General features: G+C 41.2%; 1 protein-coding gene and 1 long non-coding RNA gene across 14 annotated transcripts in view; one reads left to right on the forward strand and one right to left on the reverse strand.

The window, feature by feature from the left end:
* Positions 1-24,691, reverse strand: part of GTDC1 (glycosyltransferase like domain containing 1) — a 314,519-nt gene that overhangs the window by 170,431 nt on the left and 119,397 nt on the right. For 2 of the 13 annotated variants that reach the window (XR_012056851.1, XR_012056850.1), the window contains exons 1-2: positions 9,465-9,737; positions 94-208 (exon numbers count right to left, since the gene is read on the reverse strand). The gene's annotated coding sequence lies outside the window, so the exon portion shown is untranslated. Of the gene's footprint in view, positions 1-93; positions 209-2,589; positions 3,507-9,464; positions 9,769-24,691 lie in introns of those variants that run through there. The other 11 variants (XM_072931742.1, XM_072931747.1, XM_072931741.1 and 8 more) reach the window with 10 other exon arrangements.
* Positions 8,863-11,861, forward strand: LOC115496034 (uncharacterized). Its single transcript, XR_012056852.1, has 3 exons — positions 8,863-8,970; positions 10,723-10,870; positions 11,670-11,861. It is a non-coding gene; the product is annotated as an uncharacterized lncRNA (long non-coding RNA).

Raw genomic sequence — 24,691 nt, forward strand, 5'->3', positions numbered from 1 at the left:
TCACTGTTTCTCCTGCAGGACAGATTGGTGAAGTTAGGGCAGTGAATCTTTGCTTTTCTGAAGTGTTTGCTGTTGAACTCCCACAGATCATACCTGCTTTTCCCACCGTGCACTGCATTCGGTGAAGTCCTTCCAAAGGTACAGATGGAACAGGAAAGCCTCCAGTTCTCTCTTCCCACCAGCTGCACATCAGGCCAGAGGAGCTCACCTGAAAGGAGAAAGAACAGCAAGCACATCTCACCTGGCACAGCTCAGAGCAGGACACAACAGAGGAGAAGCACAGCAGTGGGGAGCCCCAATATAAAAACAGTCCCAAGGTCAGTAAGTAGCCCCATGATTGCTGCTCAGAGAGGAGGGAAAGGACAGGGCTTCCTTCACAACCCAGAGAGGAATATGCACAATTTTATGCCACCCAGAAACCAACACAGTTGTTGCACTGAAAACAAACCAAATGCAAAGCCCCATTTTCCAAGAACACAGCTGGCAAAGGGGAGAGTCATTAAAGAAAATGAATTTTCATTTGTCTGATGCCAAGGCTTTGGGGTTTTTCTTCCTAGTTACTAGATTGTGTTCTAATGGAGATTTCAAGTTAGAAATCCCAAATTTGAGGCCTACAGAGTCCAATTTAAGGAAAAAGGTGGAAAACCCTCTATAAACTGCTCTTTGGATTGCATCACAGTTACCAAGTCAGAAATTACCACACACAGCTACATGCCAGTAATGTGCTCAGCTAGTCAATACGCAGAGGCAGCCACAGAGGCTCTTCATCCCAAATAACCCCACCACGGAGCAGAGTTACCACTGGAGAGCCCAAGGAGAAGTATTTAACAATGATACCAATTTGGCTGTGCTAGAGGAGATGTGTTTCCTGGGGGCCTAATAAGGAAGAGCTTTACAATCTGAGCAGAAGCCTTTCAAAGCCTCAGAGGACATGTCTTATCTGCACCACTTCTGCTCCTGGAATCCCAGAAATCCTGAAGACAGAAGGCAGATCAGACTGCAGCTTTCCTAGGCACAGATGTTGCACTCACATCTGCCTTAACTCTAAGCCGGAGTCCTTGTGTCTTCCCAACTCTGTCAGCACCTCTTGGTTGCTTTGGTGTTGGAAATGCCAGGGCAAAGGATAAAAAAAGTGTTTCTGGTCACATCAGGTGTAGTTAAACACCAAAATAAAAGAAAAACATCTGCAGATTATATTCCAAGCCAGTAGCAAGAAAGAAAAGGTTTTGAAGCACAGCATTTCTTCCCTTGTCTATATGTTTCACAAAATAGCACTTCAAATCTTGAGATCTGATTGATCAAAGTTGTTTTGGTTTTTTTTTAAAGTGTTGATCTAGCAGCCATGAAGAATGACCATTTGTGGGTCAGACATTGAAGTATAATTAAAGATTTTACACACCACTCAGAGAAACTAAGTCACCCACAGATGCAGATCCATGTAAACATTCTCCAAGCTTTTTTCAACTCATTAAAAATCCTCCCCTTAAACACCTATAGTTACAAGATGTCAGACTTGATTTGTCCCATTTCAGGTTGCTTAATGCAAGACAGACACAGACAGAAAGAACCAAGACCAGCAACAGCTCCAAAGACAACGAGGGAATCAAAGCACAACACAACTCTTCTGTGACTCCAGCACCAAAGGCTGGGTCTGCAACAAAGCACAGGTTGCAAGACTCTGAATATAATAAGCTTCCTCTTGGCATTTTCAGTGCAGGATTATTTAATGTTTTTATTTATTACTTAGATGATAAACATTATAGTTGCAAAATTTGGTAGTTACCTGGGAAATGCTGCAAGCATTCTGGGAAACAGTTAGAATTGAGAAAAGTGGGACTAAGGGATTAACAACAAAACTGAAACTGGTGTTTTAATACTGAATGAAATGCCAAAATTGAAAAATAATTCCGATTTATAATAACAATAATAGGAGCATCATATGAAAAAGATGGTAAGATTTATTCTGTTCATCACTGATCATAAGGTTGTACATTACACTCAGGTTTCAATACAGATGTATGAAACCAGCTAAAACGAAAACCTACGCCATCTGGGAAAGTTAAACAGTGAGTACAAAAATAAAAAGGTAAAGAAAGATGAGACAAGTTTCAAAATAGGTTAACAGCAGCTACAAGAATCATGCCCTACTACTCTAATATCCACTGCAGAAAAAAAAAATGCTTAACAGGTTAGGGAAAAAATTAGAATAGTATCAGAGGAAATATGCTACCTCTAGGGATAGTTAAACAAGGGATTAGGTTATGGAAGGGTTACACAAATCTCCACTGATTGTTTTTAAGACCTGGTAAGAAGAACACGCCAGGAATGGCCCGTACATCACTCTCTGGCCTGACACTGAACTACACACTCACACATCCAGTACAGGGCCTCAGCACAGAGCACTGACCTCCCGAGATCCCCGTTTTCTTTCCTAAACTTAAAGGCTGCACAAGTTTAGGCTCCTGCCAGGCGACTCAGCAGGTGACTTGACTGCTCCTTAGAGCTCTGAGCAGGCTTTTGCTATCTCTCTTTTCTAAATAGCCCAGGCAGGCTGTGATTGACAATTTTCTCTCACATGAAGCACGCTACCTTAAGCGTGGAGTACTCTGAATGATCCACCAGGGAAATAAAAGTACAGAGAAGGCAATGGCAACTGATCGCAGGAATCCAGTCCTGGGAAGGAAATCACAACTGCCAAACTGGGCAAGGACACACATCCCATTAGTACCTAGAAATACAGACAGTTATATTTTCTTTTCTAGCACCTCCAATAAATAAGTCTTAATAAAAAGAAGTATTTAACAAAGTACTTAGAGAAATAAAGAGGGAAGGTTTGACGTTCCTAAGCTTATTTTCACAGCGGTATGAAAGGAAATGAGGTAGAGTCAGAGCTAATTCTCCTTATATAATTTCACATGGAATGATTAGTTCTGCCCCAACAGTAACAGCTTTCCAGAGGGTCCTACTTGTAGCCAAGATTGCATACAGATGCTCTAAGTGTAGCTTCCTTATTCTCCACTGACAACCAACATAAAAGGCCAATATAATATTCATTTTACTATAGAATGAAATTCACAGCGTGAATAGTAAAATAATGTCAGAACTACCATGAAACTGCAGTGGCATGTTGGAGGCTGTGACTTTTAAAAGTTTAATCACAAAATGGATTCACGGAGAGGAGCGTGCAGAGCAGCCTTGTACTTCAGCAACATCCCATTGCCACTGAGGATGTCCAAGAGCTGTGGCTGGACAAGGAGAGAGCAAAGGCACAGAGGAGCATTCGTGTCACATGCCCTGCTGAATATTTTCCTTTAGAAGGCAGATTTCAATCATTACTGGGCTAATGCCCCCTCTCTATTAAGCCTGATTAGGACAGACATTCCACATGCTGAAGGTGCTAGAATTCCTGAGTCACCTGGGTTGCTTCTGGGTGAAATACCAATTACTGGGAATTCAGCTCAACCAGGCCCACAAAAAGCCCTGAAAGACACCCCTCAGCCCAATGCTGAACATACCACACAGATAATCCTAAAACTCCTTGCAAAAAAAAACCCCTACAATAGGTATCAGTACTCTTATAAAGCACTGCAGTGCTTTGTGTTTAATCCTTGAATAGACAGTAGTAGAAAAGCCATACTCAATTCCAAAATTTTTACTGCAAATTCCAGCTCAGCTGCTATTATTCCTGGCTTTGAAAGGATATATATATTTCATATATGCATAATAGTAAATTTAACTATCAGTGAAAAATTTAAGTCACATGCCAAAACAGCATGCAAAATAATAGCATACAAACTTTAAATGTGTGTATTTTGCAGTTTTTAGCACATCCATTTGTTTTACAAAAGACCTACAGATTAAATACAAAATACACTATTAGTTTTAGGCACAAGAACAACCAATTTTTTATGCCTTGCCTGAAATAATGACTAATTAGGCCAGCACCACCCTGCAGTCATTTCCATAAATCTTGCCTTTACATTCAAATCACAAGAAGAAAACTGACTTAACAACAAGAGCATATTTCTCATTAAAGTTTTCTTAAAGCAAGATCAGGACAAGAAATTATTCTGTAAAGTCAACAAGCTGATGTTATTGTTTATTTGGAGAACTTTAACTCAGACCAAACAAGAAGTTGCACTCAGAAATTTGCTGTATTAAACTGCAATCAGCCAGGGAAGACTTTCAACTGGGAAATCTGAAAACAGAATTTCACAGGATCTTGATAGATTTCTTATTTAGCAAAGTCATCTCACTGCATATTCCTTGTGTAAACCTTTTAAAGGAACGAGAATATAAAAGATGTAATATGTTCAACTACTTGTTGAATTTTTGATTTTGGGCATGTTCATATTTAAAGTAAATATTAAAGCAGAAAGATACATAGGAAATACAATTCAGATTAAATGAGGAGCTTACTTCAATTAAGATTTTTGTTTTAAAATTATGCTAATTATGGTGCTTCTGAGAAATCACTTATATATACTAGGCAAGATACTAATAAAAACACTTTATTTTCATAATGCAACAGGGACTTTATTTCTATTTTATTTACAAAGGTGTCACTGGTAAATAAACACCAATAAAACAGAATCAAAATGTATAGAGGCACGTACTCCCCAGTAAGTTTATTAACACACAACTATGAGGTTAGCTTTTGTTCCTATCCCAAAACTGATTGGAAAAAACAGGAAAAAGTGAGATATTTTTCTAAGAGGTGGTCTAGAAATGGAGCTAAGCCCCACCACCACTGCTCTGGCTAATCATCCATTCCAAGTTTTAAGCACTCCCAACCACTTCCTTTTGCATGTACACACAATGGCTTGTGATAGTCTGGAAGCTCTTCCCTACAATGACTTTACAACAGGTCTGTTTCTAATATGTGTATTTTATTAAGCTTTAGGAGGATTAATCAAGATCCTCAGTTCTTGAGGAAAATAAGGCATGGCAACAGCGAAATCTCCAGTCTTCATTCCAACACACTTGACCGCTGAATCCTGCCAGGGTGAGTCATGTCCACCATGGGACATGGATCCCATCCCAAGAAGGAATAAAACACTGCATCGTATTAAATCTGCATCCAATTACTTAAGTGTGAACTCAAAGGGTGTGTTTTTATCTCAATGACAGCTTCTAAAAACAACTGTGAATGAAATCTTGCACCCTGGATGGTGTTTTATCCATCAGGACCATGACCACCACACATTTTCAGTTGCCAGAGGCATGGCCAAAGTGACCTTCTCAGGAACCACTGTTGCACCTCCAAGAAGACAACATTCCCATGGTATTTAGGGCAATTTCATACTTGTACCACTGAGCATCAGTAACACAGACAGCCTGCTGCACAAACAGGCACTGACTGCCCAAAAATAATCCTGGAACAAAACTGGAAAACAGCATGTGAAACCACACTGTTGTAGAGCCACAATACTTATAGATGTTTTCAGATGCAAAAGTCATTAAATTCCCCTTTTTTTGGGCCCCCCTAACATTTCTTTCACAACAATTCAGCACAACTACAGCAAATTACATATGTAATACATTCTGAATATTTGATTATATGCAAACCCATACACACACAAATATTTAAACCAAAGTTGCTTATCCAAGATCTACTTACTTCAGGATTTATGTATCATAACTGTTTGTATTCTTTGCTTTGACATTAAAAAATAATTATTCAGGGGAAAAAATACAAACCACCCTTAGTGCCTGGCCTTGCCTGTTTTCCTCTAACTTCTGCATTTCATCATTAGTGTTACATACTTCACTGTTAATTTTAGACATTCCTCCAGTTCTCATTTGGACATCAAAGCTACTCATACCCAAAATACCAGCAATCTGAAATACTGGCTTCCCTACTTATTGTCATTTATAACTTGAAAAGATCTTTGATTTCTTGCCTAGAGGAAATACTGCCGATCAAAAATAAAACATATATATGCCCCCATGAATTCCTATAGATGGGATCCAGGATAATGGACTGAAGAAATGGTTCTTAGATTTACATTTCCTACCCTGCTTGGTGCTTCACACGTTTATTTTTACTTTCACATCTCACATGCAGCAATATGGCCAGCTAAGGTGTACGTTTAAGACATCCTTTGATATAAATCCACGGAGAAGTGAAATTCACACCAGGTTCTCTGTCCTTGCAGCACTCAGGCCCCGCTTCCCCACCGATAACTGCTCCACTTACGGATGGCTGGGGGCAGCCCAAGGCTGGCTCTCCACAGCCCCTTGTTAACAATTCTGCCACCAAAGATTAGTGATTTTCCTGCTTTACAAACTTGGTAGAGAACATTTCTCACATACAAATGGGGGAAAAAAAACGGTAGCCAGTTTTTTCTCTTTTCTGAAATGCCTGCTGCATGAGATCCTAACAGCCTTGAGTTTGTATTTAGAGTTTGCTCTTCACTTTTGCAATTTTTTAAAATTAAAAATAATAGTATGTTACACAAGTAATTCCAAACAATGAGAGACTCGTTCTATTCAACTCAGCAAGCCATTTGCTTTGGTTTTGTTACTACTCCCACTGCTCAACAGCTCATGTCTCAAGCAGTGGCACAATCAACATTAAGATGTTGCTCTTTATACCAGTATCATAAAATATAATCATTAAACAGTTCAGGTTGGAAGGAAACTTAAAGATTATTTTATTCCAACTCCTTGCCATGGGCAGGGACATCTTCTACAAGACCAGGTTGCTCCAAGCCCTAAACACTTGCCACTACTATAACCAAGTACTTACCACTACTATAACGAAGAATAACTCTCATACCACTAGAAATTTTTACTTTATTTCCCTACAACAGAACTCAGTTCTCTTCAAACAGGACTGTATGTGTTATATTTGTGAACCCAACTTTTATAGAAACAGCAGTTACCACTTTTATTTAACCAGGTGACATCTCAAGTCTATAGACAAGACAATTGGAATAGCTAATCCAAGACAGTATTCCACATTAAAGATTTGCCCAACAGCTGCAGGAGAAATGCCTCACACCCATGGCTCTCCCAAGCTGGACTATATGGGATTGTTTTGGATAAACATAATCTGATCTTGTAAAGCCAAACAACAAGATGCATAGATATTTCATTTCTTTTCTGTAGTTATATTCCAGCTTACAGACAGTAAGAATTGAAATACAGCAAATGGTGCCAGAACTACTTGCCCTCTCTATGTCAGGAAGTGCTTGGTGTTATCACAGCTTCCAACAATCATTCAGGTTTTGCACAAGGGGCTGATTCCAGGAGAACTGAGTGAAGGAAAGTACACTAAACATGTGCTGTTTTAATGGTAAAATCATCTGCTTAGACACTTCCACCAGTGCAGGACATTGGTCAGAGACCACAAAACTTTGCTGCTTTGATCAAAACAGAAAGTAACAAACTCAGTGCTGTAAATTGGGACAGAGGCCTAAAATGCTCTAGGCATGTGGCTCTGAGCTATGGGCTCAAAGCACTCTGCAGTCACAGAGTGCAGAAAACATTTATAAAAAGCTAAACCAGGAACTTTTTGTTTTCATATTCTCGAATTTTATTGAGCAGAAATGTTTGAGGATAGTTTATTGCTTTTACCGGCCACTCTAAAATGGGCCTCCAGCCAGCTAGGTCTTTAAAATATGTCTATATCTCTGGTTTTAAAACAACATTAAGGAAGTTGTATAATTTTTACACTGGAGTCTGAGTGACTTAGCAGCAAAAGCGACAGGTTTCAGCTGTAACACAGCCACTTCACAAGCCACAAGCAGCACTTTTGCAACAGCACCTGTTGCACTTGGTATTGATCTGATGCAAGGGATCCACAAGGGTTAATTAACAGGTGTTTAGCTCATGGAACATCCCAGGAGACTCAAATTCAGGTGTACCAGAAATCAAACTGCATTTCACCAGCTGAGGGAGGAAAGTGGTGCTCTGTTTGTAAAGTACCAACACCCTGAGCTGAGCAGGATTTTCTTGCGAGGTGAAACCGTCTCTATCATTCATTAAAGGGGGAAATTGACCAGAAGGTTGTAACCAAGTCAATTACAAAACATATTTGTGTACTACTACACTTGCAAACAGCAAGGTGTTTATATTACATTAAGAATAACCTTCACTTTTTTTTATATCTACACAAACTCAAAAAAAAACTAGGATCAATTTAAAATCCTATCTCCTCTTATGTGATTTGTGCAACCTGGACTCACAGTACTTAAACTGACTTTAGTACACCTGGAGTTTCAAGAAAGAGGAAAAAAAGGCGAGAATACACATGACATGAGGCCTTGAAAATTAAAGGCCTCAATTAAAATTCAATATTGTATTTCATATAGAGGCTCTTTACATAAAAACCCTGTCATGGTTAAGATTTAAGGTTAACCAGGTTAATAGAATCCAATAAAATAGTTCTATTGAATTATGCCAAGCCGTTGTTATAACCCACACTAAAATCTGCTATTTGCTTTTACCTATTGGGCTCAACTTTGAAACGTAAATTAAGCTTCAAACTATTTCCCACAGTCCTTAAAAAACAAAGTACATGCTTTTGCACCTTTAAAGGTTTCTCTCCTCTAGTCTGCTACTCCAGTCATGTGTTGAAAGATTTGTGCAGACCTGCCAAATCCCATTCATCCCAGACACACTTCCCTAAAGTTGGGATGTGTTTACAAAGTATATTTAAGCAGCTCCTCTGCTGCAAAGCGTTCAGTTCCAGGGCATACTTAGCTTATAATAATAAAGCCGATTTCCTAAAATCCACGTTTTGTACAAGCAGTGTCCTTAATGTTTTTGCTTTCCTTCTAAAAATCTTGATGGAACGCCAAAGCTAAGGATAGCTTCACCAGCAGAACTGCTCACACGCATCAACATTTTAATTTTGCTACTTGGAACCAAACCGGGTTCAGATTTTGCCGGTACCTTTAATGACTCACAAAAAAAATCAGCCCTTACACCTTGCGTGGCGAAATAAAAGGGAAGAAGAAGAGTGTGCGTACTAAACATCCTCCTCAGGGCAGCGGGACCGCGCGGGGCCCGGCGGGGCTGTGGGGACGGGCCGGGCCGGGCCAGGCCGCGCTGCCCGCCCGCCGCAGGGCCGGGAAGGGGCCGGGAAGGGGCCGGGAAGGGGCCGGGAAGGGCCGGGGAGGGCTGGGAAGGACCGGGAAGGGTCGGGAAGGGGCCGGGAAAGGCCGGGAAGCGGTTCGAGCTCCCGGCCCCGCCGGCAGCCATGTCAGAGCGGCGGGAGGCGGCCCCGCGGCTCCCGGGCATTGGCCGCTGCTCCGGGGCACGGCGGGCCCGGGCTGCCCGCGGCGGGCGGAGCCGGCTGCTCCGCTGCCCTCGGTTCCTCTCGGCTCCCCCCGCCCAGCTCGCCCGCAGTCCTCTCCGCCGCCGGCCCTCAGCCGAGCGCCCGCCCCGCTGACCCCTTCCCTCCCTCCCGGCTGGCGCGGGCGGCCCCGCTCTCACCCCACCCCGAGGGCGCTCACCTCCTCCTCCTCCTCCTCTTCCTCCTCCTCCTCACTCCCTCCTGGAGACGGTCGGCACCGACGCGGCGGCGTCCCGGCCCCTCCCTCAGCTCAGCGCCGGCCCCCCCTTCCGCCCCGCCGCCCGGGGACCCTCCCTGCCCGCGGGGAGAGCCCGGCTGCCACCCGGGCCGCGGGAGACGAACCGAGGAAAAGCGACGAGCCCCTCCGCGAGAGTTTTGGGAGCGGGGAGGGGTGGGAGGAATAAATAACAAGAAGTTATGCACCAAGTAGGCTAAATAAAAACAATTAGAAAGAGGATGGTTTTCTGGGAGAAGCAGCTGAAGAGTGACAATCAGGGCTGTTGCCAGTTAGATGTGAGTAGGAGGTGTGGGTTCTCTCCGTAACTCAAGCTTTCTCAGGTGGTGCAGCTCCTGGGAGAAGCTGAGCAGGTATTATCTTAGAATCATCATAGATGTGTAAAATAGTTTGGGTTGGAAGGCACCTTAAAGACTTCCTTGTTCCAACCTCCTGCCACAGCCAGGAACACCTTCTACTAGACCAGGTTGCCCCAAGCACCATCCAGCCCAACCTTGAATAGTTCTAGGGATGCGGTAAGTCACAGCTTCCCTGGACAACTTGTTCCATCTTCCCAATAAAGAATTTTTTCCTAATATCTAATATAAACCTGTTTTCTTTGAGTTTGAACCTGTTCCCCCGTATCCTGTCACAACATGGTCTTGTAAGTTGTCTTGTCCCATTTTTCCCTCAAGTTCCCTTCAGACACAGGAAAGTCACACACAACGAAACAACCCCGAAACCTTCTCTTTTCCAGGCTGGACAATCCCAATTCCTTCAGCCATGTGCCACAGGAGAGGTGCTCCATCTCTCTCATCAACCTGGTTGCCTCCCTTGGAGGTGTAACTTACAGGCAGGTGTATCAAACCCTCTTTTTGCCCACGCTGAGTAACAAACCTTCCCAGCAGAACTATTCTAGAGGAGAAATGTTTTGTCGCACTGACTCAGTTTAGCGTGGTGTTATCTGTGGTATGTAGACAGAAACCTTTTTTTTTTAATAGGAAGTCAAAATGAGTAACACCTAATGGAGTGACAAAGCAGAATTTCCAAGGAGTACAGTCGTGAGAAGCATCAACGCCAGTAACTTGAGGAATTATGTATTTTTTTTTTCCCTACTCTGGCTAGTCGTGATTATGAAAGAGTGAGGAGAAGGCTGATTTGCATGAGAAATACCCTTAGGATAATGCAGCGTTTTGTTTCACAGGTTTTTGGGTTCAAAAATCCTGGTAAAGTTGTTTTCCAGTAACTTTCCACTGTCCTGCACCTCTGAATTCTTGACACTGCAAAGCTATGGAAATGTGAAAACATCACAAAGGAGACAGTTCTTCATAGGTTTTACCTAGGCAGATGTGGTAAGACCTGAATATCTTTTAATATTTATCATGTACATTATAAATAATTTTATAAGGTTCTGTCTTTCAGACAGGGTGACAGATGAGGGAGGCCTTCAGTCCAGCTGAATAATTTGCCCCTGGCATATGCTGGAACGCAAACAGGATGTTTTATCTGCAATTTATGGATAGAAAAATTGAGGCAAGGAAGTGAAGGCATTTATTTTCCAAGTGTAGAAGTGCTCATTTGTAAGCAGGCAATTTAGGCCTGAACTTTTTTTCTCCCTTTTTTTTTATTTTTTGAGGAAAAGGACCGTGTATATACAGTTCCCATTGAAACTACATTTGAGGCACCCAAGCAGAAAGTCTTTGGCCATACTCTTTTGGGGTCCTGCAGCCCTAATCCCATGTTCTAATTGGCCAGTAATCTGTGGACAGATATTGTAACAGTTCCTTTAGAATATTTTTCTACTTCTCACTCATTTGCATACTAATGGCATAAAAATAGGCACTTCCTGCCAGTAATTAGTTGGAGCCCAGAATTTAAAGAAAGAAAAACACCACAGCATTATGGTAGATGGATGGTACTGAGGAAGCTGCAAAATAGAGTCACTTCTCTGGTGCTCAGAAAGTGCCTTTAATTTAGAGTTCAAGACTGGCAACTCTGTTACCTCTGTGTGACAGGGATTAACTGTTTGCTTGGCCTAATAACTTTGCCTCTAATGAGCCCCTCTAACTTTTTTCATGGCAAATCACTCGATCTGTCCTGCACCCAGGCTCGCTGCTGTAAAATGTTTTTCTTTTTTTGCCTTTTTCCCAGAAGGAATAATGCTGGCAGTCTGTGAGTGGAGTTCCTTGTGGCTCACCGTGACTCAGACCGGCACGGAGGCTGCTCAAGGGTTCCTCACCTAATGAGGCACTGTGGAACCCATAACACATCAGGTCACGTGAAGTTCTAAGTTAAAAGAGCCCTTAGGAGCTGTGTGCAAGTATGGGGTTATTTGACTTCTCACATGTAGGCCATAGACTTGACTGCAAGTGGTGATAGCTGGAAATTTTCCTCTTCTGATACAGCAACAAAGGTATCTTTGGGTTTACATATCATAGAATCATGGAACAGTTTGGGTCAAAAAGGACCTTAAAGATCATCCAGTTCCAAGCAACTTCAGCGAGACGGTGAAAGTTTATTTTGTTGCTTTCATTTCCTAAATTCTGGAGATCCTCAGGACATGGAGCTGCTGGAGTGAGTCCAGCAGAAGATACAAACATGATTAAGGGTTTGGAGCAACTCTGTTCTCAAAGAACCAGGGGATGGATCCAGTGAAGGGTGTTTATGCTGCTTAAGACTGAAACCTGCAATGCAGAGTAAATGTCTGGGTCCCTTAACAAGATCCAGAATCACAGAATGGCTTGGGTGGGAAGGGACCTTAAAGACCATCCAGTTCCAACCCTTCCTGTAATGGGAAAGAAACATTCTGCTATCCCAGATTGCTCCAAGCCCCATCCAGGCATGGTCTTAAACACTTTTACAGATAGGGCAGCCACAGCTTCTCTGACCATCCTGTGCTAGGACTTCCCCACCCTCACAAACAATAATTTCTTCCTAATATCCAACCTAAACATACCCTCTTTCAGGTTAGGACTCTTCCCCCTTGTTCTGTCATTCTGGGCCCTAGTCCCTGTCCCTCTCCAGCTCTCCTGGAGCCCCTTTAGGCAGTGAAAGGGGCTCTGAGCTCTCCCTGGAGCCTTCTCTTCTCCAGGCTGAACAAATCAGCTCTCTCCATTTCTGGAGATGCTCCACCTTTCTTACACCTTTTATTTTCCCTTCCCTCCATCCAGCCCACTTTGTTGCCAATCTTAATGTCAACCATGTGCCAAACTCTCTATTACATTGTGCTGAACTTAGAAGTGAAATTGTGTCACTTTTTTTTTTTTAAATCTTGAAAAGCAAACCTTGTGAAGCTTGTATCCAGCAGAACTATAGTGCCAGAAAGTATTTGCCTGAAAACTTTGAGACTGTAGCTTATTAAAGCACAGATCCTTAAGATGATTGGGTCTATTCCATTAGTAGATTTATAAAGTGTGCAGACTGGATAAACAACAGTGACAGCTTGGGGAAGTGTATGCACCTGTTTATTAAAAAGACGTTAACAAGGGCAAATCTAAAATAAGAACATGTACCACAACCCAATTTTCAGCAAATTTTTATGCATGCCTACACTTAAGGTTACCAATGTTATTGGCAATTCCTCTCTCTCTTTTCTCTCTCAGAAGTACACGGCAACTGATGAGCACGGAGCATCTGTGGCAAAGGAAAAAAACACCGTCTTCAAATTTTGAGGAGCAAACATGACCCTTTCTTTTTCTACTGTTTTCCACCCACGTTCAGTTAGTGTGAGAGAAGAAAGAAAATGTAAAAAAAAAAAAAAAAAAGGCAGAAATATTTTCTTTACAGGGAAGGACCGAAGAATGTATTGTTCTCTCATTCACAAGCAAGCACTTTCATCACCTCTACTTCCATTTTGCTCTACATCATAAGTGACAGCGAGTTTTCTGTATTTTGCTGGTATAACTTAGAAGGGGTCACGATTCTAAAAGTTCTCCTGCAGAACTGAGTCTTCTGTTTGGATGTATGCAAATTCTACAGCGCTTATGCCACTTGTACTTTGCAGATAGGTATAAGCATATGCAAAAATGGAGATTATATGTGTACATGCAAGTTTTCAGAATTAATCAACCAAGAATGTACAAAAACTACAAATGCTTTGCTGAAATTTGGCTCAAAATAGATTTCTGAATTAGTCTGCTGTAGCAGCTTTTACTCAAGCTTGCTAAATACACTCAATTTTTATAAATAATTAATAACTTATAAGATTTGCATGATGATGGGGTTTGGAGCAACCTGGTCTAGTGGAAGGTGTCCCTGCCTGTGGAAAGGGCATTGGAAGGAGATGCTCTTTAAGGTCCCTTTTAACTGAAACCATTCCATGATTCTATGATAATACCATTGCCCCAGAAAAGCATTTTAGCAATATATCCCAATCCTGGGAGGACCTGGTGGTACTTTTGTCTATTCAAAATTGCAGTAGTAGTGTTTTTATAAGTATAAATTGCTGTTGGCCTGGAGCGCCTTCAGGATTAGATCTTAATCCTCAAAGATATGTAAGTGCTCCCACCTTCTTTTTTGAGATTGAAAACAGGAAACTGCATGGGTTAAAAATCGAGTAAATAACTAAAATTTAGGCTCCAAACTTATCAAGTGTATTGCAAGCACTGTCACAAACCCTTCTTGGAGTCACCTTCATGTCAGTTGTTGATGTAAATATTTTTGAAGACAAATCAAAGCTCTGAACTTGCCTAAATCCTGTGTTTCAGAGGATGGCCAGAGTACAGAATAGATCCCTCAAACATATCTGATTATTTCTGTTATTATGAACTGAAGCAAAGGGTCCTTGAATATTTCTCACAATTCAGCAGACAAAAAAAAAAAAAAAAAGCAATGTTTTACTTCAGTCTACCTTTTACTAGAGCTGGGTACAATAGGATGTGATTATTTTAGGAACATTAAAAATATCTACTATCTTCCTCCCATGCTAGGTAGAATAGTAGTCTGAAGTAGTTTTGCTTTGTAATTTTCTGAAACGAAGAATTCTGACTTAACCAAACCTCTTCAGAAGGAAGCTAGCTGATATTATCTTACTTCCCTCTTTTCTTATTGTGGAATTGTTGAGAGAATGCCAGTTGTTGCTACTTGTCATCACAACTTTCTAGTCCATATTATTGCTCGTTAGAGGCAATAAATGTTAACCAGTAGACTACTTAAAACTTACCAGTCTGCAGAATTTGAATGCATAGGTAATAAAATGAAGATTTTAAATCTGGGTTTGCATTCATTAATTTCACACACACATAATACCTACCTTCTGAAAAATAATTCTCCTTTATTTGTCTTCATGGTATTTGTTCAGCAAATTTTTAAAAGATTTTTATTTCTTGAATGTTATACTATTCAACAGAATAAATGCTTCTTTTTGAAGGGATTGCAGCAAGAAATGGGAAAACTGGGAATGGCAGGATGAAATACCAAGGATGATGATCACTAAGATACTTTTGGCTCCAAACAGTCCTGTTTTGTCCCACAGGCATGGTAGTAAGAGTGTGTAAGGTACCAAGTTTGCTGTAGTGGGTGAATGGCTCCTGGGGCTGGTCCTGCAGACAGTGGATGTGTTGAGGGATGTGCACATGTGTCAGAGCTGCACTGAGCTCACTTGCTCTGCTAGGACTGAGCTAATGCACAGCTGATTCTTCTCTGGGGGAAACCTTGATTCTGAGTTTCAAAGGGGACCCTTTCAGTATTTCTAATGATTTTTTCGGCTACAGAACCTGGCAGTCTTAAAAAGTTGTTGGGGACTCTGACACCAAAGTGTCACCTACAGAGCTGAGGCAAAAGATTTTATACCACTGCTGCCCACTGCTCAGAAAAGCAATGGTATAAGTACTACACCCCCCACCCCAAAAAAAAAAAAAAAAGTCAAGCTCTGTAAGCAGATTAACAAAGCTGTTTGCTATTATGGACGAAAGCAGCAGGGGAAAAAAAAAAAAAGGAGAGGAAATGGGCTGTATTACTGTGAGTTGGCACAGAAATTAAATACCAGGCTGCAATTTATGTATAGTAATTGTTCACGAAGCATTCTTTGGGTTTTGATAGTGACTCATTGTGTTCTTTCTGACCTTTGATGTACAGGATGGGCTGCTAGAAGACAGAGGAAGCCACAGTAAGAATATAAAACTTTATTAACTTAAGATTTTGTTGGTTTGTTTGCTTTTTTTTATTATTGCTCATTGGTAGGTAGTATCTCTGGAAAAGACAAACAAAGGCATTTACCTTGAGCCCTCATGGGTTTTGCCATCTCTCCCAGGCTTTTGTAGTTGAACAAACAGTTGAAAAATAGCTTTGGTTTTAAAAAGGAAATTTGCTAAACAATTGGTTGCTGACGTTGATTACTGAGTTCTGAAAAATAAGATAACTGATTGCAATACTATTGTGTTAGCAGCCCAGGTAATAAGCAGTATAAGCCCTGCTCTGTACAAGACACACAGAAAAGTTACCAAGAAGATATTCTTCTGAGTGAATGTTTTATGTTTTAAAGAAAATTATGGAAAAAAGCCTCCATAGAGTCATGCGAGTATACACAACAGACTCTTCAGCACCGTTAAGTTCCATTATGTAAATCCACAGTGATGTAAGCCAGACACTGTCAAGTCTGATACGCCCCAAATTTGACCTAATTAGCCATTTGGTTGTTACTTTTTTCAAAGCTTGTGCAACTGGGCTCAGTTCAGGATACAGATGCTAATTGAACACGTAACCTACAGGTGCTAAAGAATCCTTGCAAAGGAAGGACTATCCTATTAGGAATGCAAGTCAAGGCCCAGGGTCATCGGCTTGGATGGTGAGGATGGGAAAAGAAATCCCATCTACAGCTCTCTTCACGTGGCCATGTTATTTCCAGGAGTGAAATTCAAATTCAGGGTAAACCAATGCAATCTAACAGAGATTTGCCAACTGAAGCCACTCAGGCCTCAGGGGTGGAACATTGCTTCAAGCTTTTAGAAAGCTGAGAGTTTATGAGGCAAAGCCTGAAGTGGTTTACTCTACCCCCAGTATCAAACACACCCCTGTGCAAGTCAGAGCTGAAATTTTCTCTTGCTCTTTGACCCACCATGGGATCTGTAGGTGCCTCCACTCTGCCACATGATTTGTCTTTGCCTTTCACCTATCCCATTTCTATCCACGTGCCCCAGCCTGAGATCATCACCTTTACACCCATGTCCTCTTCCCACCCATTTGCCAAGCAGGAGTGCAGTAACCTTTTGTCATGACTACACCTTGGCCCAGATGCTGCCATGTAAACACTCTCTCTCCTCTGCTGTTTCCCTGCAATGCCCAAACCAAAATGAAATGAGATAAAAAGAGCTGCACAGCCTCTGAGTTTCCTGGCTTTTATCTTTTTATACCAAAGCCTTTGTGTTAATTTTGCATAGCTATTTTTACATGAGGAATAATATCCTGAATTACTGCTATCACGTGCACTTCAGAATCCCACCTCACCATCCTCAAGTCATCTGGCAACCTGATAGTGTTTCCTGCTCCTTCCCTCACATCAGCGCTGCAGAGAGCTTTGCTAAAAGTTTCACATCTGAAAAAGCAGATGATTTGGCAACACCTTCCTATAGATTTTTTCTTTTCCTTAAAGAAGTGTGCCTGTCTTTGAGTAAACTTTTCTTTCCAACTGTTCTTTTTTGTCAGCTTGCCAGCTCAACTTCTAGTATTGTTCTGCAGAGATTGCTGTAAGGAAAAATGAAAGAGAAGAGAAAGGTAGAGAACTGGGGGAAAGGGAAAAGGGGTTCAAAGGGCATTTAAAGCCTGGGGAGCCTAGCATGGAAAGGGAGATAGGCTTAGGAAACAGGGAATAAAATGGTGGAATGAGAGATAAAACAACAACATAAAGGATAAGGGATTAGAGAGATAAGGAGTTCAAGAGATGAAATGTGAATAAAGGAAAACAAGAAAAATAAGGATGAAAGGAGTGACAGGAGTAAGACATGTAAACAATTAACTAGGAAAATATTCTGTTTATTTTAGTGAAAGAAAATTATAGTATCTTTATTATTCTCTGGTTTACTAGTTCAGAGGAATTTTTCAAGCTAAGAGCTGACACTTGGGTAGTATTACTGAACAATGATAAATATAAGCCTTCCAGTTGTTGAATTAAACAAATTCTGAATTTGTTTAATTAATATGACATTCAGACAGTTAAAATTTGGGGGAGAAAAGCAATAATAAATATTAACCACTGCAATAGAAAGTGCAGATCTGGAAGAACACTTCCCAATATTTCCAGTTAAATCCATCAGCTCATTGATAATCACTCCAGAGCAGAGTGGCATGCTGAAGATTAATGGGAGAGAGATGAAGAGAGCAAAAATATTTAAAATCAGTGCTGGGTTCAATCTTCAGCATTGCCCACTGACCAGGACAAAATTGCTCAAGATCACCATTCTTCTGTGAAAGTAGTTCTCAATACTTTTTCCCCATAAAGATATTCATCATAAAGTGTTATCAGGTCTCAGTTCCTGCCTGAGCTGTTCATACAGGTCACATAATGTGGTGGAACCCAGATAATATTTCTTGTTTTCCCTGGTTGTCTGAGCACATATCATCAGGAAGCTGAAATTTTGTCAAACCCACACTGCTTTTTGGGGTATTTTTCACAGAAATACTATGTATACCTACAAGTCTAAAGTAATCATCAAAATGCCCTAACACAAAACCCCACGGTTTTTGTGCTTGACCCTGGAAGTCACCAAACATCTAACTTAAGCCATCATCCCTCCCTTTCCACTACTCTTAAACTTGCATAATATAGTTCAGATCTATAAAGGAAGATATTCCTTGAGGTCAGTTACTTGATATATAGAATTTTTTCCTGCCCACGTTGCTCCAAAGGCTTCTGAGCAGGTCTCAGGCTCCTGTGAAGGTTTCTGAAGACACAGTCAGGGTGTTACTCATCCCTTTTCCTCACACTTGATAGGACAATCTCCCAACAGGATTTCTTCCCCCAGAGCACCTACAGAGAAGAGGAAATGAAGTCTCTAATGATTGCCAGTCCCAATTCTGGAGCCATCCAGGCCTATTAATTCTGTCAGAAGGAGAGGAATCTTAGGATTTAAAGGTTTATTTCAGTACAAATCATGAGTTAGTCAATGGGAAACTGGATTTACTTGAAAGCAAAAAAACCACATTAAAGCAACACTAAAACAACCTTGTTCCAACCCTGTGAACCCAAATTGAGCAGTCTAAAGTACCTAAGAGCCATAGGAGACAGTTGTGTATTTACAGAAGGACTTACGTCCTCTCCTGAAGTATTTGAGATATTGCAATGAGAAACCACCAGTAACAAACAGCAATTTAAACATCCTAAATTACATTGTGTAAAGTCTCAGCTTGCCAAATGCCTGAATGAAAAAGGATGTGGAAGATGGGCTCTCCTTCATTCTAATTCATCCCATATTCTGAGAGTATCTGTTAAAAATAGGACATTTTCTATTCCCTAATAATAATAATTTTCCATAGACAGCTGTTGATGTGCCCATAAGTTCACAATAGCTCTTTTTGCAGTGGATTGTAATAACAACTTCTTCAACTCTGTCTTTGAATTCAGAGCTGTACGAGCTATTCACCGCGAGCACTTTAATCAGTGAATTTCAGCTTTTATTCTGACTTTGGTTTGTTATAAATGCTACACGCAGACATTTGATATAAATAAACTTTGCCCCAGTGATTTGTTCACAACATGTTTTCACAGCAGAGTTTCAATATCCATCATTACCATTGCACAACTGCTCACCTTGGCTGACCAGGGTTGTTTGTTCTGGGAAAGAAGCAGTCACCAAGAGGAAATTCGTGTCGTGGGGCCATGATGGTCCGATGGATAAGGTGTGCTCAGTTCAAGTCAGGAGGAGCAAGATCACAAGACTAAAGAGGTTTTTAGGACTATTTTAATATTTCCGTTCCTGTTCCCTTGACTCAGACCTTGCTTGTAACATCGCTAGGAGAACAAAGAGGCCACTTGAATGTTATAGGCTGAGGTCAAATTGAAAATTAATGATCTCTTATCACATTCAGACAAAGCTCCAGCTGCAAAGGGTGGGGTTGGGTGCTTTTCTGGTTTATTTAATAGCCACTGAATCAGGGCTGTGAACAGGGCTTGCCTAGTTAGAGCTGCAAAAGATGAGCTCACATGCCATTTTTTGAGTCCCTCTGCCATGCCCTCACCAGAGCCTGGCCTGGCAATCCTTTACATGGCTGCTGTCTTCCAGGAGAGCAAACGGAGTGCAAGTTTAATATCTTAATGAAACAAATGTCAGGCATTTGTTTTATATGAATAAAACATCTTTGGCATAAACCACAGTGAAAAACAAATTCCAAAAAGGTTGTAAATCAGAATTCAGCTTTCAGGGCGCTAAAATGTGTGTGTGAAAAATTATGCTGAAGAGCCAGCTCTATCTAAACTAAATCGTTTGGCAATGCCCTGTCAGCGCAGGAGAAAATGGATGTAATGTGCACATATGCACAAGGAGTGACTCAGAATGATGTACAAGTGTTACTGTATCTCCTCCAAAAGAAATACCTGGAAGTCAGGAAATACGGCTCCACGGTTCAGCAGATTTGTCTGAGGATAGATGTTCTGGTTTTGAAACTCTGGTTTTTCCCCAGAGTGCTGTAAAGATGTCTCATGCAAACAAATACAGTCTGGGTCAACCGATATCTCTGGGACTATTGCACAAAGTATAGTTTTATTTGGTATTTATGGGAGAAGAGTTTCAGGAGAAAAACATGCCTGCTGGCAGCTTAAGGACCAAACAATAGATTGATATCTGTAGGTCCTGGAGCAAGACCTGTAGCCTAAACACACGCACATTAATCTGTGTGTATGTCCAGGCATTTCCTTAAGTTGTCACGACAGTTTAATTGCCTATGAATATTCATATAAATGAGTTTTGTTTGGAAGAAGGGCAGCAATCTCGAATACTTGTACCAATCTCTATTCAAGCGGAGAAATCATCTGAAGTCTCCGGTTTCCTGTTTATAAGAGTTTGGGCTGCCCAGACAAAACACAGCAGCAGGAACAATAGCACAGGGCTTGGATGACTCTTACAGCACCTCTGAGACCGGATTGTCTCAGCTAAAGGTAACATCACTCCGGTTTACAATCCCAGAGCTGGAGCTGGAAACCTCGGGATGACCTGGTGTGTGTTTGTAAAGTCAGTGCTCCAATACAGAATGAAATGGCACCAGAGAGACTTAGAATGGTTTGGGTTGGAAGGAACCCTTAAAGGGCATCTAGTCCAACCCCTGCCATGGGCAGGGACATCTAGGTTGCTCCAGGTTTCTCCAAACCCAATCCAAATTGTCCTTGAACACTTCTAAGTGTTCAAGTGGCAAGTGCCAAGGCCTCACCTTATTCATAGCCAAGAATTTCTTCTAAATATCTAGTCTGAATCTACTCTCCTTTAATTTAAAGCCATTATTCCTTTGTCTGTCACTACAGACCCTACCAAAACATCTGATCCAATCTTTTTTGTAATCCCCCTTCAAACACTGAAAGGCCCCACCCTTGCCCACCATTACCCTACTCTATTTTAGTGTTTATAGACACAAACTGAAACACAACCTTGGGGCACCTACTGTCGGGCTGTTGGTCCTCAAGAGGGTTTGCTGGAATAGTGTGCCCTCTGGAATCCTTCCAGGAGGGAAGAACATATTTTTCCAAAGACAGTGTTGGGCCTTTGTGCTCATTTGCTGGAAAGAAGTCCTCCTCTGTCAGGTAGAGTGATTGAGGTTTCTTGGAAAACACCGATGAGGAGGCTTGTGCTGAGAAGACAGAGAAATGATGGAGGACCTTGCCAGAATAGCAGATCAGATAAAACTCTCTTGGTCACCATGGTGAGGAGGGAATTCAGCTCAAACAGAGCAGCAGACTGTCTCCCGCTCACTAGGCTGTGATGCTCGGGTTCATCCCACTGAAGGGCATCTGTGAGACAGAGCTGAGCACCACTCAGGAGCTATTACGTAGTAGGTTGCAGTGCTGGCAAATGTTTTCAATTTTTTTCTCAAGTGCCATTTATATCTGACTTTCCCATGTTCTTCCCTGCTGCTACCCCAATGTAAACAGCGCGGGGTCGTACAGGAACCACTCTCCCTCTTTCCAAAATGGTAATGCTGGGGATCTGAGGATGACTAATCTCTCCTGTTTACAGTCTGCTAGCTGTTTGAATCCTAACATAACTTAGATGACAGGGTTTGGGAGACTGGAGAATTACATGTTGCCAAGCTACTAAGGAAAATCTAAAACGAAAAAAAATAGACTTTTCATGAAGTGTCTGGTAATTTCCCTCACTCCCTGAAGCATCACAGGCTGTAGTTCACATATCCTGCTCTTCCCTCTATGTTTAAGAAACACCTGATATATTCACCTTACCCATCTGGGACCTGGGACCAATTTCCAAGACGCCTACAGGAAGATGAAGAAGAGGAAGGAAGCAGAGATAGTGACTAGATCATGCCCTGGACTCACTAACCTTTAAACAGCTGTGTTGGTATAGGAAATTTCCTGTAGAAATTCCCAGCTCGGGTATCTAGTCCCTTCTCCACACCTGTATCATCTGTATATAACTGTATCATTCTCATACATATATTTATATTTATATATCTATATATATATCTAAAACCCAGCTGCATGTTCACTAACTGCCTTCAAAGATGTCCAGTGAGGCCTTAAATTATCTCTTTAAAAATCCTATTGCAGTTACATACCACTTATTTTAGCCTGCATTTAAGCCCATTAAATAAATCAGAGAAGATACACAATTCCACAAGCCCTTTTAATCACAAGAAAGATACAGGCAGAAAATGGTCGTCTGCCTATAAACTCAAGCTGAAAAAGTTATATCAGAAATGAGGTGTAAATTTTTAAGATTGCACATAATTCAGCTGTTAGAACAATTTAACATTTGGATACTGCACATGGGATGTGGGATAATTTTTGTCACTTGAAGTCTTCGAAATTGGAAAACTTCCTAGAAGATATGTTCCAAGTCAACCGCAAGTGACTGAGCTGCAGACTCAATAACTCAAAATTGAGGTGGATTGTGTGAATGTCTGTAATCCACCCCACACAGGATGCCAGGCTGGAGAACTGTGATGGCCTCAGAATCTATGAAAACATTTTGTCTTTTCTGCTTGGTGTTTCAAAAGGAACTGTCACAGCTCAATCAATTAATAAAAGATGGAAAAGGTGCAGGAAATAAAACTGCAGTCAATTAAAGGCTGAAGGTAGAAGCTGGATATACCCTACAAAAGGTGAAGTGAATTATAGCAATTAAATAGAATGATCCTGATCAATTAAATAATGAATCACATTCCAAAGCTGATAAAATTTTTATTTGAGATTCAACACATGAAGTAAAATAATTCAAATAGCTATGGAAGAACATAAATACCCAATTTGAAAATATATTCAGCCAAGCAGCTGTCATAGTAACCTTTGCAAATAAAAGTGTTATAGAGGAACTTTACCGGGGAATACGACACTAAGTGGTGTATTACTTCAGAAATCTGGCACTATTACTCATCTTAAACAGGAAAGATTTGACAAAAATGGGAAAATTCAGCTGTGCCAGCCTAGCAGGTGTGTGGGAAAGAACGTTTTCAAAGCAAAGCCCACGGAGCACTTCAATGTTGTGCCCTTTTGGGGCTCACTGGAATGAGTTTTATCTAATGGCATCTATTTTGTACCAGCCAGTGACTTAGCAAGTGATCTTTTGACTCATTTCTGGAAAAAATTACATGTGGCTGTTTATGGAAGTTGTTAGTGGAATAAGATCTTTCCTAGACTATACTTGTCATGGATTTTTTTTTCTTTTTGGCATAGTAAACTAAGGAGTGTTTTGTGAATAGTGCATAATATATTACTGAGTAATATAGAAACATGGTCACATCATTTTCATAGAACTGCAGAGTACCAGAAGAGTTTGGGTTGGAAGGGACCATTAAGGGTCATCTTGTTCCAACCCTCCTGCCATGGGCAGGGACACCTTCACTATCCCAGGTTGCTTCAAGGCCCATCCAGCCTGGCCTTGGACACTTCCAGGGATCCAGGGGCAGCCACAGCTTCTCTGGGCAATCTGTGCCAGGGCCTCACCTCCCCAGGAACAATTCCTTCCCAATATCCCACCTAACCCTGTCCTCTGGGTAAGCCATTGCTTCTTGTTCTGTCATTCCATGCCCTTGTTCAAAGTCCCTGTCCAGCTCCCTTGGAGCCCCTTTAGGAGCTGGAAAAGGAAGAATATGTAGAGGATATACAGGGAATTTAAGATGAAAAGCAACTTTAGCTACACTGTCATATTTAAAAACTAAACCAGGCCTTGTCTTGTCTCCATCTGTGCATGGGAATGAGAAGGCAGAAAAATCTGCCTCTTTCTAGGAAACTATTCCAACTTCTGCCTGTGGTATTGTTATCAGAAAATGGAAAGCTTTTGGCAGTAGGAACCAAGGAACCTTTTCTGACTGCAAAGGTCTGGGCCCCTGTCACAAAACTGTTCCAACAGGTACTGTTGGGCATATCTGATAATCAGAGATGCTTCTGAAATTAATAAACATCACTTAATCTGGATACCTTCTCACAAAGGTGAGAAAAAACAATGGGTTTCCCTAAGCACCCTTCTGTGGCAAGAAGAAGATTTTGCAAAACATGAGTTTACATCCAAAATCAGCAAATGTATTCAGGGGAAAGGAGAATTATATTTCTAATGACAAGTACCATGATAAGACATTTAAATAGGAAAGAAATACCTCCATTCACAGTATTGTGTTTTGGTACACCCAATAGAAGAGTATCCTCTCTGGATGTTGGTGCTGCTGTCCCCATCCCATTTTGACCTTTGCACTGCCTTAATGCTTGTTGTGAAAATTGCTGAAGCTTCACGAATGTATTCATGCAGGTCCATCTCCTGTTTCTAACAGAAAATCCTGATAAGTTTGGTAAGATGACTGGCAGTTACTTCCACTTTTTTTTTTTTCTCTATCTCTGGTTTTAATACTGAAATTACATGTTAACTTTTAACTGAAATATGAAATCTAGGCCTTTAGCTGATTACAAGGTTAGAGCTTCACTAGTACCTGACCTCTCATCTTACACCACTTGGTCTTGTTCTTACCAGCACTGATTTTGCCTTATTTTATGCTGTGGCCTAGAGATTTTTTATGCCACAAAAATC

Source organism: Taeniopygia guttata, chromosome 7 (assembly GCF_048771995.1).
Source record: "Taeniopygia guttata chromosome 7, bTaeGut7.mat, whole genome shotgun sequence".
NCBI classification, from domain to species: Eukaryota; Metazoa; Chordata; class Aves; order Passeriformes; family Estrildidae; genus Taeniopygia; species Taeniopygia guttata.